The 21991-nt window shown below is 34.8% G+C and overlaps 1 long non-coding RNA gene across 1 annotated transcript; it reads right to left on the bottom strand.

The window, feature by feature from the left end:
- Positions 1-863: 863 nt before the first annotated feature.
- LOC120876892 lies at positions 864-20371 on the bottom strand. The gene is made up of 2 exons (XR_005724234.1): positions 20321-20371; positions 864-907 (listed from the first exon to the last, which is right to left on the bottom strand). It is a non-coding gene; the product is annotated as an uncharacterized LOC120876892 (long non-coding RNA).
- Positions 20372-21991: the final 1620 nt, after the last annotated feature.

Genomic DNA, 21991 nt, shown 5'->3' on the forward strand with positions numbered 1-21991 from the left:
GTGATCCACACAGTCAAAGGCTTTGTCATAGTCAATAAAGCAAAAGTAGATGTTTTTCTGGAACTCTCTTGTTTTTTGGATGATACAACTGGTGTTGGCAATTTGATCTCTATTCCTCTTCCTTTCCTAAATCCAGTTTGAACATGTGGAATTTCTTGGTTCACGTATGTAGAATCTTGGCTTGGAGAATTTTGAGCATTACTTTCCGATTGTGTGAGATGAGTGCAATTGTGTGGTAGTTTGAGCATTCTTTGGCATTGCCTTTCTTTGGGATAGGAATGAACATTGCCCTTTTCCAGTCCTGTGGCCACTGCTGAGTTTTCCAAATTTGCTGGCATATTGAGTGTAGCACTTTTACAGAATCATCTTTTAAATTTTGAGATAGCTCAACTAGAATTCCATCACCTCCCCTAGCTTTGTTTGTAGTGATGCTTCCTAAGGCCCAACTGACTTCACATTCTAGAATGTCTGGCTCTAGGTGAATGATCACACTATTGTGGTTATCTGGGTCATGAAAATCTTTTTTGTACAGTTCTTCTGTGTAATCTTGCCACCTCTTCTTAATATCTTCTGCTTCCATTAGGTCCATACCATTTCTGTCCTTTATTATGCTCATCTTTGCATAAAATATTTAGCTAGTGTTTCTAATTCTCATGATGAGCTTTCTAGTCTTTCCCATTCTATTGTTTCCCTCTATTTCTTTGCATTGATCACTGAAGCAGACTTTCCTATCTCTCCATGCTATTGTTTGGAATGCTGCATTCAGATGGGGGTATCTTTCCTTTTCTCATTGTCTTTCACTTCTCTTCTTTTCTAAGATACTTGTAAGGTCTCAGACAAATGTTTTGCCTTTTTGCTTTTTGTTGGGAATGATCTTGATCACTCCCTCCTACACAATGTCATGAAGCTCCGCCCATAGTTCTGTAGCACTACAAGGTATAGATTTGGGAATGAACTTGTGTAATAAGACTGAATGAAATCGTTAAAGAAGGAAAATATAAATAAGAAAGGAAAGTGATTAGAGATCTGATCAGGGTTACACCAGCATTTAGGATTATGAAGGACTCCAAAAACAGAATGGAGAAGGAGTAGGAAGAGAAGGAGGAATGAAAAACATCAAAGATAAGCTAAATGAAAAAACAATTTTAAGAATATTATCAAATTTTTGAAATACAAAATTCGTATTTAAAAGATGATTCTGTAAAAGTGCTACACTCAATATTGAGATATGCAAAAATTTCGAGAAGAGTTAACACCTATCCTACTCAAACTCTTCCAGAAAATTGCAGAGGAAGGGAAACTTCCAAACTCATTCTATGAGGCCACCATCACCCTAATACCAAAACCTGACAAAGATACTACAAAAAAGGAAAACTACAGGCCAATATCACTGATGAACATAGATGCAAAAATCCTCAACAAAATTCTAGCAATCAGAATCCAACAACACATTAAAAAGATCGTACACCATGACCAAGTGGGCTTTATCCCAGGGATGCAAGGATTCTTCAACATCCGCAAATCAATCAATGTAATTCACCACATTAACAAATTGAAAAATAAAAACCATATGATTATCTCAATAGATGCAGAGAAGGCCTTTGACAAAATTCAACATCCATTTATGATAAAAACTCTCCAGAAAGCAGGAATAGAAGGAACATACCTCAATATAATAAAAGCTATATATGACAAACCCACAGCAAACATTATCCTCAATGGTGAAAAATTGAAAGCATTTCCCCTTAAGTCAGGAACAAGACAAGGGTGCCCACTTTCACCACTACTATTCAACATAGTTCTGGAAGTTTTAGCCACAACAATCAGAGCAGAAAAAGAAATAAAAGGAATCCAAATTGGAAAAGAAGAAGTAAAACTCTCACTGTTTGCAGATGACATGATCCTCTACATAGAAAACCCTAAAGACTCTACCAGAAAATTACTAGAGCTAATTAATGAATATAGTAAAGTTGCAGGATATAAAATCAACACACAGAAATCCCTTGCATTCGTATACACTAATAATGAGAAAGTAGAAGAAGAAATTAAGGAAACAATTCCATTCACCATTGCAACAAAAAGAATAAAATACTTAGGAATATACCTACCTAAAGAAACTAAAGACCTATATACAGAAAACTTTAAAACACTGATGAAAGAAATCAAAGAGGACACTAATAGATGGAGAAATATACCATGCTCATGGATCGGAAGAATCAATATAGTGAAAATGAGTATATTACCCAAAGCAATTTACAAATTCAATGCAATCCCTATCAAGATACCGGCGATATTTTTCACAGAACTAGAACAAATAATTTCAAGATTTGTATGGAAATACAAAAAACCACGAATAGCCAAAGCAATCTTGAGAAAGAAGGATGGAACTGGAGGAATCAATTTGCCTGACTTCAGGCTCTACTACAAAGCCACAGTCATCAAGACAGTATGGTATTGGCACAAAGACAGACATATAGATCAATGGAACAAAATAGAAAGCCCAGAGATAAATCCACATACATATGGACACCTTATCTTTGACAAAGGAGGCAAGAATATACAATGGAGTAAAGACAATCTCTTTAACAAGTGGTGCTGGGAAAACTGGTCAACCACTTGTAAAAGAATGAAGCTAGATCACTTTCTAACACCGCACACAAAGATAAACTCAAAATGGATTAAAGATCTAAATGTAAGACCAGAAACTATAAAACTGTTAGAGGAGAACATAGGCAAAACACTCTCTGACATAAACCACAGCAGGATCCTCTACGATCCACCTCCCAGAATTCTGGAAATAAAAGCAAAAATAAACAAATGGGATCTAATTAAAATTAAAAGCTTCTGCACAACAAAGGAAAACATAAGCAAACTGAAAAGACAGCCTTCCGAATGGGAGAAAATAATAGCAAATGAAGCAACTGACAAACAACTAATCTCAAAAATATACAAGCAACTCCTGCAGCTCAATTCCAGAAAAATAAATGAACCAATCAAAAAATGGGCCAAAGAACTAAATAGACATTTCTCCAAAGAAGACATACGGATGGCTAACAAACACATGAAAAGATGCTCAACATCACTCATTATTAGAGAAATGCAAATCAAAACCACAATGAGGTACCACTTCACACCAGTCAGAATGTCTGCGATCCAAAAATCTGCAAGCAATAAATGCTGGAGAGGGTGTGGAGAGAAGGGAACCCTCCTACACTGTTGGTGGGAATGCAAACTAGTACAGCCACTCTGGAGAACAGTGTGGAGATTCCTTAAAAAATTGCAAATAGAAATGCCTTATGACCCAGCAATCCCACTGTTGGGCATACACACAGAGGAAACCAGAATTGAAAGAAACACATGTACCCCAATGTTCATCGCAGCACTGTTTATAATAGCCAGGACATGGAAACAACCTAGATGTCCATCAGTAGATGAATGGATAAGAAAGCTGTGGTACATATACACAATGGAGTATTACTCAGCCATTAAAAAGAATACATTTGAATCAGTTCTGATGAGATGGATGAAACTGGAGCCAATTATACAGAGTGAAGTGAGCCAGAAAGAAAAACACCAATACAGTATACTAACACATATATATGGAATTTAGGAAGATGGCAATGATGACCCTGTATGCAGGACAGCAAAAAAGACACAGATTGTGTATAGCGGACTTTTGGACTCAGAGGGAGAGGGAGAGGGTGTGAGGATTTGAGAGAATGGCATTGAAACATGTATAATAACATGTAAGAATCGAAATGCCAGTCTATGTCTGATGCAGGATATGACACGCTTGGGGCTGACGCGCGGGGATGACCCAGAGAGATGTTGTGGGGAGGGGGGTGGGAGGGGGGTTCATGTTTGGGAACGCATGTACACCTGTGGTGGATTCATGTCAATCTATGCCAAAACCAATACAGAATTGTAAAGTAAAAATTAAAAATAAATAAATAAATTAAAAAAAAAAAAGAATATTATCAAATTTTTGAAATACAAAATTCGTATTTAAAAGATGATTCTGTAAAAGTGCTACACTCAATATTGAGATATGCAATAAGGACTGAAAATTGATCATTGAATATGAGAAATTGTTATTATTGATCATATTGAAAATAGTGAGTGATGATGACAAGATTCATGGGGCAGATCCAAGTATGAGTTGATGAAATAAATACAGATTATATTAAATATCCCATTGAGATTTTTGTCAATGGGAAATATATAAGTGCAGCGATTAAGGGGCTATGGAGTCAAGAAAGATTTTTTTTTTTTTTTGGTGATTGTGTTTTTTTCTAAAACTGGGATCTGCTGGAAATAGAATTTTCTATCATCACACCAATGAATACAGAGTTTTCTTGCTGTTGTATGTACATTAGCATCCTTAGAAGTAGGTCATTTTGAACTTTGACTCTATCTATGATTTCTTTTAAAATTTCATATTCTCTAAATGCTACATATATCCATTATGAATTGTATTTCCCAGCCACCTCAGTGAAGGCCTCTTTCAATATTCCAGGCTTTAAAATTTCTCTATTATGTGAGAACATTTATTTCAGTAGTTTTCTCATCCTTATCATATATGACATTTTATTATTATCTACTTGCTGACATGTTCACGATATCTAGACCATTAATCTATGGGCTCCAAGGTAAATTTCCTGGGTTTAATCTTCAGTTCTGATATTATTATTTATGACAACTTTGGCAAGTGTCTTATCATTTCTTAGCCTCAGGTTTCATATATCCAAAATGACAAAAATAATAGTAAGCATATTCCAAACTTCTTTTGAGAATTCCACCAAACAAATGTAAATACAAATATAACAGCAAGTAAGTAATAAGTAAGTGATAACTTTGTTAGTGATAACTTTAATTATTATTTGCTTTCATTATATTATATAACATATTATATTAGTATTTATATTATATTATGATATTACATATTATTATTTAAACTTAGACCACCCCCAGATCTCTGGATAATGCTTTTAACAGAACAAACTATAGTTAAATGAAAATTTTAAATTTCCCAAATGTTCATTTAACTAATTTATTCAGTAATGATCTTTTGAGTATTTACATCTTTCATTCATTGTTCTAGACACTTGCTAATAGGTCAATAAAGAACAGCAACAACAAAATGACCAAAAATGGCTTTGATGGAGTATCCGCAACTTTATACATACCAAAGACTCACTTAAAGTGGAAAACTGATACAAAATGTGATATAACTAAAATAAGTCTGTTTGTATAACTATTTATCCCCCAAATATAGAGGTGTTAGATTTGTATATAAAATGTAGTATACGATTATATTACCTTAGAAAATTTAAGAAATTCTGAATTCCAATTTATATCTGGCCCCAAAGATAGTAGATAATTCTATATGTGCTTGTATTATCTAGGCTTCAACTCATTCTACTTATTAGACAGTTATATTTTGAAAGAAATTTATTAGAATGTTCATTAAAAGTTTTCATCCTATTCAAATATATCAAAATATTTTCTGGCAAACAAAGTCTGGGTTTTTGTCATTTTAAAATTTAACTTTGTGGTTATGGCACAAAACCATGATGTATAATATATTTTAGATTTCAGAAAGGATTTATTTTTAAAATTTATCAAAATTTAGAACAAATCGTAAGTCAGTTTATTCTGGAATTTGTTTAAGATTGTATGTATAAAACCCAACAATATTCCTTCATGGGGTCACTTTTTAGAGCAGTGGTCCCCAACCCTTTTGACACCAGGGACATGTTTCCACAGACTAAGATGGGGAATAGTATTGGGATGATTCAAGCACTTTACATTTATTGTGCACTTTATTTCTGTTATTATTATATCAACCCACCTCAGATCATTAGGCATTAGATCCCAGACTAGTTGAGGACTCCCATTTCAGAAAATAAATGTTCACAACAGAAAATCCACATTCTGGTATAGAATAGAATCATAAAGGATTCCATATGGAAAATGTTTACTGCAAAAAATCAAGAACACCCATAGTGACAATGGCTCCTATCCTAACCCAGCTACAATTTTTATTCACATAACTCAAGTTGCGAGGAAAGTCTTACTTTTCCGTACAACACTAAAAAAGAGTTTGCCACCTGCATCTCACCGCATATCTGTAAATAACAGATTGCACCAATTATGTTAGTGTTCTGTTGCTGTGAATTAAAATAAAATGCAGCAGTGGGAAAGATTTATAGGCAAATGGCTCCTTTAGAATTCTAAAGCCGATAAGAGAGAAGTATGAATTATTAAACTGGCTAGAAGCTTTATAGAAAGGCTTGTAATCAAGCTTTGCTTGCACAAAATCAGAAACCTGTGACTAATTTCAAATAATGTTGTTTGCCTAACAAAATGGGACATTTAAAGGTCAACTTTGTAATGAAAATCTGATTTCAAGGAAAGGAAAATGTTACTTTAGCTTATATTTCATGTAGAATAAAATAAATTGCAGAAAATAAAGCGCAGGTCACCTCTAGAAGTTAAATGTTTCTGGTGATAGTCCACAGTGATTTTTAAAATATGATAGAAAGTAATTGAAGAGAACCATTAGAATTTTGCACTGTAAATTAAGATAGCCAAAGTCAGATAAACACCAGTTTTATCTTTACCTTGAGCTAAAAACACAAACTTTATAACAATTGTGCTATTACCTTAGTATTATAATTAGCCCCTCTTTCCTTCAATTTTATTCTAGGGAAAATAAATTGAGGCAGATAATTACTAATGGGGATAGAAAAGGAACTCATAAGAGAGCAATCTGAAATTTTATAGCTTTGAGCACTACATTAGGTATATTTATTAAGATAAAACCTTTTTGCCTTTCTCATCAAAGCTACCCCTTAACTCTCTTCTTTATCTAAATATTTGAAACAGATGGAATGTCAAGTTCATTTTTTTCAATATCCATATTAGAAAAATTTTTTAAAGATCTCTTCTTTCATTTATGGTTTCAGAGATAAAATTCTGCATCAGTAGTAGAAGAAGAGATATTACAACTGATACCATATTTTAAATAGAAAGAATCATAAGAGACCACTGCGAATGGCTATACACCAAAATTTTTGAAAACTTAGGAGAACATTTTAGAGAATGTGAAGAAGATTCTGTAACAAGTTAAACATGAATTTGTCATAGGAAAGTGATTTTGTACAATAAGGGAAAATAAGTTAAAAGGGAAAAATACAAGAAGAAAGAATAGGAAGATGCCTGGGGAGACAAAAGGACTATAGACAACAAATATCCCTATTCCTATACTGCTTTTTTAAAAGTCTGATTCATCACAGCCTGCCTCACACCCTTCAACATCCATGAAGTAAATTTCATTATGTTTTAAGGTGCATCAGGCTTTAAGTTACTCAAACTAATTTAGTTCTCCAAGTATTCCTAAAATCTGGCTGTAACTATAGCAGTAAAGTAAAGCATTTCAATGCCTTAAGGCAAAGTATATTAATTATATAGATTTATTCCAAGGAATAAATAAACCAAGGAACCTATTCTAACACAAATGCTTTTTTCTCACAAACAGATTTAGTTCTAGTGTCACATCTGAACCTAAATATCTTGTAGATTACCCGGTTTTGTTTTCTTTGCATTATGTCATTGATTGCAGTGTTTATCAATGTCATTATAGTTCTTGATTTCAGAACTTTATAAAATAAAAAAATGGATTTATTGTGAATTACTGAGCTCATAAATGAAAATTGCATTGTTATTGATATAAGAGCTTGAAAAATTGTCATAAGATCTAGCATCACATAGACTCAGAATTCTTGTTTTGGAAATTGAGCTCCTGTACTACAAGAACCTTAAGCCATGGGGAGAGATCACATGGAAGGGAACTAAAATGTTTTGTTCTGCAAACAGATGAATTCCCAGCCAATTGTCCACACCTACTGCCATGCACTTGGAGCCCAAATAGAACTTCAGCCTTAGCCAACAGTGACTATACCTGCCTAAGAAACTTCCAGAGAAAACTGGAAGTTTTCTTTGTGATTCTAGAATAACCCAGAGACTGTAGAGGATAAATAAAATATTAGTTGTTTAAAACCATCAAGTTTTGATGTGGTCTATTTTGCAGCAATAGATAACTAAGATTATTACCAAATACCTCAGATTTAATGTATAATGTTATTAAATGTTTTTATGCAGTTAAAATAAATGTATATTCGGCAAGTTTGTGGCATGCTACTGAAGTTAATTTAGTAAATTGGATTGTTAAGATCCTTTTAGCCCCAGAAAGGACATTTGTTCACTAGAAATATTTCTATTTGTATTCATCTATGAAAGATGTTTTCACTTGAAATAGAATTCTGGGTAAGTAGTTATTATAGACCAGCTCTTCAGAGATATAATATTATTAGTAGGCTGACTATTATGCTGTTGGTCATTGAAAAATAATGCATCTTTTTTTTTCTAATTGTCACCTTTAAGGCATTTTTTTTGTTTTTGATATGTAGCAATTTTATTACAGTGTGCAAAGGTTTGATTTTCTTTGTATTTATCCTAAATGGAATTGCTTATGCTTCTTGAAGATGTGACTTAATATCTTCCATCCACTTTAGAAAATTCTTAGATATTTCCTTTTTGAATATCAATATTTCCCATCTTTTTCTTCTCTGCTTCTGATGATTTTTTTTTAGTTATATATTATTGCAACATCTCATGTATCTTGGATTTTCTTTCTTCTTCTCTTTCTCCTTCCTTCCTCTTTTTCCTCTTCTTCTGCCTCCTCTGCCTCCTTCTTTCCCTTTTTCTTCTTCTTTTATTCTCCTCCCTCTTTTCTTCTTCTTCTTCTCTGTATTTCAGTCTGCATAGTGTTTATTAACCTATTCCATTCCAGTTCAACAGTCAGCTCTTCAGTTTTCCAGTATATTCTTAAAATAAATCCATGATTTTTAGATTTCAGAGTATTTATCTATTCTGTTCTAAAACTCTCATTTGATATTTTAAATATATATTCTAGCAATTGAACTAAATTATCCATTCATTTTCCTTGACATACTAATCACACTTATATTAAAGTTCATAACCAAAACTTCAGTATTTGGGCCACCTCAGAACGGTTTCTATATCAATTTTTTCCCCTTATTCTTCCCTTTTAGAGGGCCTAATAATATTTCACTGTGTGTCAGGCATTGTGTTGTGAAATATGAGAGAGGCTTTAGATGATGTTATCTTCCTCCAGAGAACATTCACCAATCCTGACTCAAATTTCTAGAGCAGAGAAAGATCACATTTCATAAGCAACTGAGCTGACTGAAGGCTGCTTTTCATACATTTATTGCTTAATCTATTTCAAGTGCATCCCTTCCAACATGCCAGGTCTTGAACTCCAAATATTCTACATTGTAAGACTGTCAAGATCTTCAATAAACATTTCAGCTATTTTCAAAAAGAACTCTTAGCATCTGTCCCAGTGTATATTGAGATCTGGATACTAATGTTGTTGGACTCACCTGAACATATTTCCCCTCTTTCAAGGGTGTCTGCACTTCTTCTCTTGGATGCCACAGGAGCCCTTGCTGCCTTCACACATGTGTTTCTTTTTCTTTTTTGTTTTGTTTTGTATTTTTCCAGTTTTTCTTACTTTACAACAAAACCATTGTCTAGATAAAAGCTATACCAATATAGCTAAGAGAAGAAAACCTGAGGAACTCTATATTGAATTGAAGAAATCTCTCTAGATACTTTTTACAAATAAATAAATAAATTTGTGTACTGAGATGTCAGCATTATTATATAAAGGAAATACGTTTCCTCCGATTTTTCATCAAATGATGACCATTTATATAGTATCTGAGTGTGTTTTAAAAAATAATATATTGTTTTCTTTTTGTGGGGCAACATTATCTGCAATTTTAACTTGTTTTTTCTTGAATAGAGTGAAATGAAGGAATTGGAGAATTTTCTAAAATGAGTCTAAGCAAAAAATCAATTTTTAATTTATTAAAACAGTGTGCATTTGTAGAGGGATAAACTAACTGACCAATGAACAGAATAGAGTGCCTCTAATGGACTCGTGCGCATATAGAATGTTGACGTGTGGTAGAGATGGCATTATTCACTGGCAAAATAAAGGAACATTTAACAAATAAAGCTGGAGATAGTCCCAGAACACTACCTAATTTATAAAATTTGGAACAAGAAAAACAAAGTCACAGCAGTAAATCATTCTATGGGAAGAAGTAGGATGGCACTGGAATGGTTCCAATAAACAAATATAAGTTTTCTGGAATATTCTAGATCTTGGTTTCCCTGGTGGATTAAAAAAATCACTTGCCCGTTCATCGTGTCTGACTCTTTGCTACCCTATCGACTGTAATCCATCAGTCTTTTCTGTCCATGGCATTCTCCAGGCAAGAATACTGGAGAGGATTGTCTTTCCTCCTCCAGGGGATTTTCCCAACCCAGGGATCAAAGCTGCATCTCCTGCATTGGCAGGCAGGTTCTTTACCACTGGACCACTAAAGAAGCCTTATATATGTTGTGAGATTGCACAAGAATGATTAAGACTAGCCTTGATTAGAAAATCTACAGTGCATTTTCCACAACTGTCAAAAGTGTATGACAACACAGCCCTATATTATTTTACTTGTAGTAAGACATAGCTTCCTGACAAGGCTGTAATTAGAGTTCTGTAGCTTCATGTGAAATCAATGTCCACTTCCTATAGAAAGAAATTATTTAGCATGTCAGTCTTTGCCATTTAAGAGCTGATCAGGGTATCCTAGTGAATGAAATGAGGCTGTCTCTCCTGTTTGTCCCACATAAACAAACACTTCATGGAAACTTTGGAGACTGGCATTGGAAAAGAAATTTGGATGATTATTCCATGCTTCTCATAGTTAAAGATTGTTTACTATAAAAAAATGTACAGCTTTCCATGTGTGTACACAGACCTTTCGGTATTTTTTTTTTTCGTTTAAAAAATGTAAAATGATCAAAACCACTAAGTTTAGGATTCCTTTCAAGTAAAATTCTACTTTTATAGTCATCATATCATTTAGATGTATGAAGTATTAGAGCATTTATATGAGACATAAATTTATTGAATCTAAAAAAGATTTGATCAATATATTGATACTAAGAACCTCAAAGTTTTAAACCAAAATTCCTGCCAATTTTTGTAACTAGAGTAAATGGAAGTGACTCTGTAGAAAAATCATACATGTCAGTACAGAGGCATTATTTCCTCCTTATATATCAGTATTAAGTTCATGCATATTATAACATTTAATTAACCAGTCAAAAATTGGGAGGGAGAAAAGTGATTTATATAGTCTATAAGCTGATAAAATACTATATATACACACACATACATGCAGTCTATAAAATATATACTTTTATAAGACAAAATATAAAATTCTGTATTACATAGGAGGAAAAAAATTCTTATTTTTTCCTGGCACATTTCCACAATTTATTGTTGAATTTTTCAAAAGCAAGTTATGGAGCAGTCTATATTAGACCATTACATTTACCTTAAGTGGCTAGTTACAGAGGGAAATATGAACAAGCCTTCACACACACTCACAAGACCCTCCCAATGGCTAAGTCCAGAGAATGGTCTACTGGAAAAAAGATATTCTTATACGTAAAATAGTTTAACTAACATTATCCTTTGGCTATTAGGTAACTTTAAGTGGTAAATCTTAATATACTTTGGGACTTTTTTTGTATCAGATATTTTGTAAAAACTGTCAAAATGTTTCATAGAAAATTGTTTAGGGCTAAAAAGACCCCCCTCCCCCCAAAAAATCACAAGTACAATTGAATATTTCTCTATAAATTATTGGAAATTTTGCATTTATTCTTGGTTTGGAAACAATTCTAACTCCAAGGGGATTAGTATGCTGAAATGATGAGATTATCTGTCTTTTTTTTTTTTTCCCAAAAAAGTGTTTGTTTTTAGGTTTGATGCCAAAGTGAAAGTCACTCAGCCATGTCTGCATCTTTGCAACCCCATTGACTATACAATCCATGGCATTTTCCAGGCCAGAACTAGAGTGAGTAGTCAGTCTTTCCCTTCTCCAAGGGATATTCCAACCCAGGAATTGAACCCAGGTCTCCAACATTGCAGGTGGATTTTTTACCAGCTGAGGCACAAGGGAAGCCCAAGAATACTGAAGTGGGAACCTATCCCTTCTCCATCAGATCTTCCCAACCCAGGAATCGAACCAAGGTCTCCTGCATTGCAGGAGGGTGCTTTACCAACTAAGCTATCAGGGAAACCTAGAGCACTTTATTATTATTATTTTTTTAAGAAGGGCAAAAACTCTTTGATTCTTTAGATTTCCATTGTACTACCTAATGAATATTTAAAGATTTTGTGGCCATACTTTTTCTTTAAAACTTGTTGGAAATTAATGCACTAGAATGATATCCATTCACTAAAATCCATGAAATTAACAATTATTTATTTATTGATCAGCTGAACCAATTAACCTCCCCTTTACTTGCATTCCCATTGCATATGTGCTGAGTTGCTTCACTCATGTCCAACTCTTGGCGACTCTGTGGACTGTAGCCCACCAGGCCCTCCTATCCATGGGATCCTCCAGACAAGAACACTGGAGTAGGTTGCCATTCCCGCCTCCAGGGGATCTTCCCGACCCAGGGATTGAACCAGCGTCTCTTATGTCTCCTGCCTGCATTGGCAGGTGGGTTCTTTACCACTAGCTTTACCTGGAAAGCCCTGCATACCCATTCAGTTGAGTTTAGTTCAGTCTCTCAGTCATGTCTGACTCTTTGCAACCTCGTGGACTGCAGCATGCCAGGCCTCCCTGTCCATCTCCAATTCCTGGATCTTGCTCAAACTCATGTCCATCAAGTCAGTGATGCCATTCAACCATCTCATCCTCTATTGTCCCCTTCTCCTCCAGGCTTCAACGTGTCCCACCATCGGGATCTTTTCAAATGAGTCAGTTCTTCCCATCAGGTGGCCAAAGGATTGGAGTTTCAGCTTCAGTATCAGTCCTTCCAATGAATATTCAGGACTGATTTCCTTTAGGATGGACTGGTTGGATCTCCTTGCTGTCCAAGGGACTTTCAAGAATCTTCTCCAACACCACAGTTCAAAAGCATCAATTCTTCAGCACTCAGCTTTCTTTATAGTCCAACTCTGACATCCATACAAGACTACAGGAATAACTATAGCTTTGACTAGATGGACATTTGTTGGCAAAGTAATGTGTCTGCTTTTTAATATGTTGTCTCAGTTGGTCATAGCTTTTCTTCCAAGGAGCAAGCGTCTTTTAATTTCATGGCTGCAGTCACCATCTGCAGTGATTTTGGAGCCCAACAATATAGTCTGTCACTGTTTCCATTGTTTCCCCATCTATTTGCCATGAAGTGATGGGACCAGATGCCATTTTCTTAGTTTTCTGAATGTTGAGTGTTTTTTTTTCCCCCCAAATCTACTTTATTTTTATTTTTTTAATTAAATTTTTATTTTTACTTTATTTTGCTTTACAATACTGTATTGGTTTTGCCATACATTGATATGAATCCATCACGGCTTTACATGAGTTCCCAATCCTGAAACCCCTCCCAACTCCCACCCCATATCATCTCTCTGGATCATCCCCCGTGCACCAGCCCCAAGCATCCTGTTGTTGAGTTTTAAGCCAACTTTTTTCACTCTCCTCTGTCACTTTCATCAAGAGGCTCTTTTAGCCTCCATTTACCTCCATTGAATTGGAAACTCCATGAATAACAATACCCTTGTGTTTTACACAAAGTTTGTTATAATGTAGGTTGAGTAATCTAAAGAAAGTGAAAGTGAAGTCGCTCAGTCGTGTCCCACTCTTTGTGACCCTATGGGCTGTAGCCCACTGTCCTCCATCCATGGGATTCTCCAGGCAAGAATACTGACATGGGTTGCCATTTCCTTCTCCAGGGGAATCTTCCCGACCCAGGGATCGAACCCTGGTCTCCCGAATTGCAGGCAAACGCTTTAACCTCTGAGCCACCAGGTAAGCTAAAGAAAATAATGATAAAATCACAAGGAAACAAACTCTTGTGTGTGATTCCCATTTTCACAGATCATCAAAATACTTTGGAATTTTCAGAGAAAACATTTTCTTGATTTACACGTTTATATTCTTGGTCTTTACAAGTTCTGTTATATAAGGCCTTGAGTTTCTAATTATAAATTTGGTGAGAGAGCTACTGAATTATTGTAAAGTATTAAGTTTATATGCAGAAGCTGTGCAGTGAATGTGATTTTACTCATATTAGTATTTTAAGGATAAAATGATGAAAAATACATTTATTGAGCTCCTAATATATCACATGAGTTATTATATGGTTACATAATTAACTTAGTCAGTTTCTTTTAGATGAGATTACTTTAGATTAATAAAGTATATATCCTTTTAACTATAATTTCACAGAACTTTTGGATTTTTATTTTTTCTATTTATGGATATTAAAATAATATGAATCATATTATATAATATGTATAAAAATAAAAAGAATTCTCATATACAATATATTACTGAATATATATATATATATACTGGATATTCCAATTGTTACTATAGAATTTGAGGTAGATGTACAATTCTTTCAAAGAAACTCATTTTCTGAAACCTAAACCACTGTATTGCAGTTTTTTTTACCTCCAGAATATAGCAAAGTAGATGATATAAATTAAACTAAACAGTTACCAAGAAGAAGAAACTCTAGTTAGTTGGTACCTCCTAGAATAGACCAGGCTGCTTTTTCTTTTCTATAATTAAATAAAAGTAATTTGATCAAATATATATGTTAAGATAATAGTTACCCCAAATAAGAAGCTTTGATTAAGTTTATTTGGTGTATCTTGATTTCTTATGTAGCAATTAAAACATCCATCTTCAGGGAAAAAACTGCTTCAAAGATCTTTTATTCCTAGGTAGGGAGTGCATGAATCACTAATTACAACACATTGCTCAGTTTTCTCCACTTAGAGTACTTTCATCTTGTGAGGAGATTAATAGCCATCCTTGAGACACCAGCTGCTTTCTATTTATCAAAGAGAAACCAGTGGCTGGCAGCTCTTTTAGAGGACTAAGGGAAGCTAACACAGGGACTTAACTGCAGGCTGGTAACTTGAGTGTGGAGACAAAGCAAAGACCTCTAGGCACTGATGAGTCCTGAACACTGATTTTTCTCCTGTTTCAGGTAATACACTTAACGTATCTTTGATTATATGCTGTTCATTTTCATTTCTGTGTCTTTGGTCTAAAGCCACATCAGTATAAATGTTGTGCCTCACACTGCTTTAGTGAGAAACCATATTTAAGAAGTATAGAAGCTGATTTTATTGTTTTTAGCAGTGTATTTTTTTCTTCCCCAAATTTTCTAAATAAATTAATTCCTTTACCTCAAGATTATGCAACCTTAAAAACAGGGTACGTCAGAGAAATAATGTCTATGTCCAACAACCAACTTTCTGCCTGAAATTTAGTCCTAACTCTGTACTGTAATCACTTCAAAATACATTTGTTAAAAGAAACTCGAAAGAAGATTCAAGGAAGATGAAAGAGTAGGAAGCAGCAGGAATTTGTCTCCTCATCTAGATAACAATTCTGCTGGCACAATCTATCTGATATAATTATTTTAGAACTCTAGAATCTGTGGAAGGTTTGCAACTTACAAAGACTTGGACAGTGAATTGTGGTTAATTTTGGTCCATTTCAGCTCTTAACACAATAAGCTACCTATCCACCACCCCCAGCCATCTGGCAGGCAGTTGTGTATTAGCTCCTGGAGCACACTGCACAATAATATAGGATTTGAGATAGGTTCTCCAAATACTGATGATCTGTTCTGTGATTCCTGATTGCTGCTTTTAATCACAGAGGGGCAGACAGAGAGGGAGGCAGCCACTGTTGTTGCTAGCCCCTCCCACTCTGGATGAATTAACTTCCAGGGCCTTTAAAGAATCAGTATCCTTTTATTTCCCCCTCATTTTTTTTGCTTTTTGTTCTCATGGGATATAGCCATTAAAGACTAGAATATTCAAAAACAACTGCATATACAGGGGAAATTAGAAAGTGAATTTCCAGGGAAAGATCTAAGAAGACCTAACTTTACATCTCAGCCTGACACTCAGCACAGAAACAACAATCCAAAAAAAAAAGAACAGAAAACCGGAAAAAGTATATGGACATTTATGAGATATAATCACCATGGCCCATTTTAACCACAAGCTAAGGGCCTTCAGAAGGAATAATTTACATAACAACAAAGATTTAAGCAGATCAATCCAATACTATATGTATCTATATTATATATAGATACATCTCCTAAACAATGCTTAGACAGCTTTCAGTGCCCATCCCTTAGTAAGTGCTGAATGTGAATAATTTACACATTTCCACCACAACAAGGTAGGTATCATTTTCTCCTTTATTTCTGGAAGGAATTTGCAGCATAAAGAGATCACCAAATTTTCCCAGTAGGTAGCAAGTAAGAACAGCTGTAGAACACAACATTCAGGCTACCTGGGTGCAAAATTAATGCCTACATTCACTCTGCTTCTAAAGTGGAAATGAAGTTTTTTCAGCAGCATAATGTACATTGACATATTATTGAAAAATTAATTCTGATTTGCCAGAATAAATTAGAAATACAGTAGACAGGAAAGGACTGGTAAACACCTTCTATAACTCAAAGATCCAAAGAATTAACCTAGGCAGAAAGGTTTGAGTAGGCTTCAAATTGCAATATATTTCTTACATGCTAAATCTAATATATCAAAAAGTAGAACATAAGGGAATTTAAAAACACTAGAGGACTACTGAGGCAATATAACATGACTTGGGGTTCAACCATCTCTTATAGTCATTATATAAAAATGAAATAGGAAGGTTAAAGCTAAGATTTCTAGAATACATAGACAAAAATCCAAAAGCTATTTAGTTATGAAGCTTAATCTGGATGTTAATTATAATTTAGAAGAAGATATAAATTTCAAAGACCTATTTTAGGCAGTGTTTTATATTATCTGCTTGACAATATGGAATGAGTGGGTGATAGTTGCTCAGTCATGTCCAACTCTTTGGGATCCCATGGACTATAGCCTGTCAGGCTCCTTTGTCCATGGAATTCTCCAGGCAAGAATACTGAAGTGGGTTGCCATTTCCTTCTCCAGACAATATGGAATTACCTGAAAACCAAATAGCATCACCAACTCAATGGACATGAATCTGAGCAAGCTCGGGGAGATAGTGAAGGACAGGGAAGCCTGATATGCTGCAATCTGTGGGATGGCAAAAACTTGTACATGACTGAGCGACTGGATAACAAAAACCAAAACCAAAGAGAAAATATAAGAGTAACAGAGAGGGGACTTCTCTACCTTTCATTCTTTGGAGTGCATGTGTTGCATTTCTATAATACCACAACCACATTAGAGTAACACAGGACTGAAATGATGTAGATTAATCCAGCCCTAAAAGTAACAGTTAGTTACATTACTGTATAAATTGTTATATATGGAGGGCTTGCATCAAAGAGTCAATAAAGTGTACACTTTGTTTCACTTGCACAACTCCTGGAAATATTCAGAAACACCATTCATGAGAAGGAATATAAAACAAGGGTAGCAATTTTCATAGATCCAGATCCTATCCATTTTATCATTTATTTCAGAGGGCGAGTACTTGAAATTCAATTCTACTTGATTTATCTACTATAATAATACATTCAATGTCATTTTAAATTGTGCTTGGTATTATAGAGTAGAAAATGAGCTTCCTGTCTCAGAATATTGCTATGTTGAAAGATTTTAACAATAAATATATATAGTTGTTTCTATTAAATAATTTGAGTTGATGTAAGACTTTAAAATGAAATTAAATCATATGTTATAATAAAAAGAGAATATTGACTCTGTGGTCTATGATATAAGAAATCTCTGTCCCAAACTGACTCCAGACCCTGTTTTCTACTGAGATATTTGTTCTGAATATGTATCCACTAACCTTGGCAGTAGTACACTGAGATTGGCATCTATTTTGCTATAGGGCTAAGGTTAAGATTTCCCTGGTGACTCAGAAGGTTAAGAATCCCCCTGCAATGCAGGAGACTCAGGTTTAATCCCTGGCTCAAGATCCCCTGGAGAAGGAAATGGAACCCACTCCAGTATTCTTGCCAGGAGAATTTCACAAACAGAGGAGCCTGGCAGATTACAGTTCATGGGATTACCAACAATCGGACACGACTGAGCAACTAACACACCCACCCATACACACAAGGCAGGGCTGGGAAAACCTCTGAATGACATCATTTTGCAAGTGAGACAACATTATATTCCTCTCAGAGACTAGTAAAAGGAGGTCCCCAAAACTTAAATGACTTACTTGAAGTTAAACAGCTGTGAGATAATCATTGTTAGCTTTGAAACAATATCATTTTATTTCAAACTTTATCATAGCTGCCTCTTGAGATTGTAATTATGGGCATTAAAACATGAAATTTTAGCTCATTCTTGGTTTTGCTGTACAGTATTAATGTGAGAAATGTAAATACATGTTTTAAAAATCCAATTAAAATCTCATGTATTCAAATCGCCCTATATTATTTAGATTTAAAAAATGCTTACATAATATGTGTTTTCAAATTTTCTTCCTGTTGTAATCCTGGCATAATTTTTAGCATGGCATCTATTATATTAGTGTATTCCCTGTTAGAATATAATGTGTAGAGTGATCAAAAATAATCTTCTCAGAGCGCCATGTGAAGTAATTTTTTTAAGATGAATTCTAGTTTAGAAATACTAAGGATAATGGATTAGTAATTCAAAAAAAAGTTTCAAAGGAATATGTTTTAAAGCTCATTCTACTGAGGCTAAATTTCATAAGTCACTAGCATGACATGCCTGGACCTAGGTAGAATTAAGAAAAATTTTGTAAAGCAATGTTTAAGAGTTTCTTCACTCCTTTGATCTTATTTCTCTGCAGGGAGTAATTTTTGTACATAGACATGAAGTCAGCTGATCCTTGTCATTTGGTTCAGTTCAAGCCCTTCAGTCATGAGCAGTGTCCACTGAACTGCAGATTCTCATCAGAGAACAAGGCCACCTGTGAAAGCAAACCGTGATGTATAGTCTGACACTGTTACCCTGAAGAGCTAACCTTGACACTGGTGAAGCCCAAATTAGTATCAAATCCTTACCTCATCTTTCATTAAAAATCATCCCTCATGGGTCACAGCTTTGTCCAGATGTTTGGAAGCTAAGTGTAATTTAAAACAATTTCTTATCTTTAGCAAATATGAACTCACCTGTGTAAAACTTAAACAAATAGAGTCTAGGGGGAAAAAAGAAAGACTTAATCTACTTTTGTTATTAGTAGTTATAATTTTTATTACTTTTTCCATTTTTGTACTCAATTCCTAAGTAATTCCACTGTAATAGTATTATTTACATAATTTACGGTACATGATTTTAACTTTCTTGAGTGTCACACAACAAAAATGTAAAAGTTTTTGCAAGTGCATTATACTTGAGTGGTCCTTATTTAATAATTTTTTAAATAACAGATTCTGAGAAGAAAATGTATGGCTTCTAGAAAATTTTTCTGTGTGTGTGAGAGAAATTTTGGTAGCTTTTTGATGATGCAAAGGCACATTCATATATATTGAAATAGTGAATAAACAAAGAGGTAAGATTGCTGCATTGAAGAATATGAGTATGTACATTGGTTCGATATTGTTACATTTCTCTCCAATGTAATAATGCCAATTTACTTAGTCAAAATGAGTGGATGGGCATATTTGATTTTTTCTTTGTGTCCAGGAGCATTTTCTAATTCAGGCATTCATCTTTTACTTATAGGATGTACTTCTTTTTATAGTACATTTTATTTGTTGTTAGTATTAATCTATGGTTAATTATAGGCATTGTAAAATATTTTTCCTAAAATTGACTTTAAAAGTAAATTAGGAAGTTATGTAATAGAAGATAATGTGATGTTTTCTTGATACTATCTGAATATAGTCAAATCAGAAATCTTGTTTTTTTTAATTTGTTTTTAATCAGGGAAAATTGTTTTATACTGTTGTATTGGTTTCTGTCATACAGCAACACAAATCAGCCATAATAATACATACATCACCTCCCTCCTGAGCCTCCCTCACCTCCCGTCCCCTCCAAATGCTCTAGGTCATCACAGAGTACCAGGTTGGGCTCCCTGTGTTATAAAGCAACTTCCCACCAGCTATCTATTTTACACATGGTAGTGTATATATTTTCGTCTCTGAATTTATTTTTCTTGGGGATGGTCTTGATCACTGCCTCCTATACAATGTCACAGACCTCTGTCCATAGATCTTCAGGCACTCTGCCTATCAGATCTAACCCCTCGAATCTATTTCTCACTTCTACTGTATAATTATAAGAGATTTGATTTAGGTCATCCCTTAATGGCCTAGTGGTTTTCCCTACTTTCTTCAATTTAACTCTAAATTTGGCAATAAGAAGTTCATGATCTGAGCCACAGTCAGCTCCTGGTCTTGTTTTTGCTGACTGTATAAAGCTTCTCCATCTTTGGCTGTAAAGAATATAATCAATCTGATTTCGGTGTTGACCATCTGGTGATGTCCATGTGTAGAGTCTTCTCTTGCTTTGTTGGAAGAAGGTGTTTCCTATGATCACTGCGTTCTCTTGTCAAAACTATATTAGACTTTGCCCGGCTTCCTTCTGTATTCCAAGGACAAATCTGCCTGTTACTCCAGGTATTTCTTGACTTCCTACTTTTGCATTCCAGTCCCCTATAATGAAAAGGACATCTTTTTTGGGTATTAGTTCTAGAAGGTCTTATAGGTCTTCATAGAACCGTTCAACTTTAGCTTCTTCAGCATTACTTGTCAGAGCATAGACTTAGATTACTGTGATATTGAATGGTTTGCCATGGAAATGAACAGAGATCATTCTGTTGTTTTTAGGGATGAATGCAAAGAAGTAGAGGAAAACAATAGAATAGGGAAGACTAGAGATCTGTTCGAGAAAATTAGAGATATCAAGGAAACGTTTCATGCAAAGATGGGCACAATAAAGGACAGAAATGGTATGGGCCTAAGAGAAGCAGAAGATAAGAAGAGGTGGGGAGAACACACAGAAGAACTGTACAAAAAGGATCTCATGACCCAGATAATCACGATGATGTGATCACTTACCTAGAGCCAGACATCCTGGAATGCAAATTCAAGTGGGCCTTAGGAAGCATCACTACCAACAAAACTAGTGGAGGTGATGGAATTCCAATTGAGCTATTTCAAATCCTAAAAACTGATTCTGTGAAAGTGCTGCACTCAATATGCCAGCAAATTTCAAATTTGGAAAACTCAGCAGTGGCCACAGGACTGGAAAAGGTCAGTTTTCATGCCAATCCCAAAGATTCAATGCCAAAGAATGCTCTAACTACCACACAATTGCACTCATCTCACACGCTAGCCAATTAATGCTCAGAATTCTCCAAATCAGGCATCAACAGTACATGAACCGTGAACTTCCAGATGTTCAAGTTGGATTTAGAAAAGGCAGAGGAACCAGAGATCAAATTGCCAACATCTGTTGGATCATTGAAAAAGGGAGAGGGTTGCAGAAAAATACCTACTTCTGCTTTATTGACTATGCCAAAGCCTTTGACTGTGCGCACCACAACAAACTATGGAAAATTCTGAAAGAGATGGGAATACCATACCACCTGACCTACCCTGCCTCCTGAGAAATCTGTATGTAGGTCAAGAACCAACAGTTAGAACTGGACGTGGAACAACATACTGGCTCCAAATTGGGAAAGGAGTACGTCAAGTCTGTATATTGTCACCCAGCTTATTTAACTTATATGCAGAGTGCATCATGAGAAATGCTGGACTGGATGAAGCACAAGCTGGAATCAAGATTGCTGAGAGAAATGTCAACAACCTTACATATGCAGATGACATCACAATTATGGCAGAAAGCAAAGAACTAAAGACCGTCTTC

This window comes from Oryx dammah, unplaced genomic scaffold (assembly GCF_014754425.2).
Source record: "Oryx dammah isolate SB20612 unplaced genomic scaffold, SCBI_Odam_1.1 HiC_scaffold_17, whole genome shotgun sequence".
Classification (NCBI taxonomy): Eukaryota; Metazoa; Chordata; class Mammalia; order Artiodactyla; family Bovidae; genus Oryx; species Oryx dammah.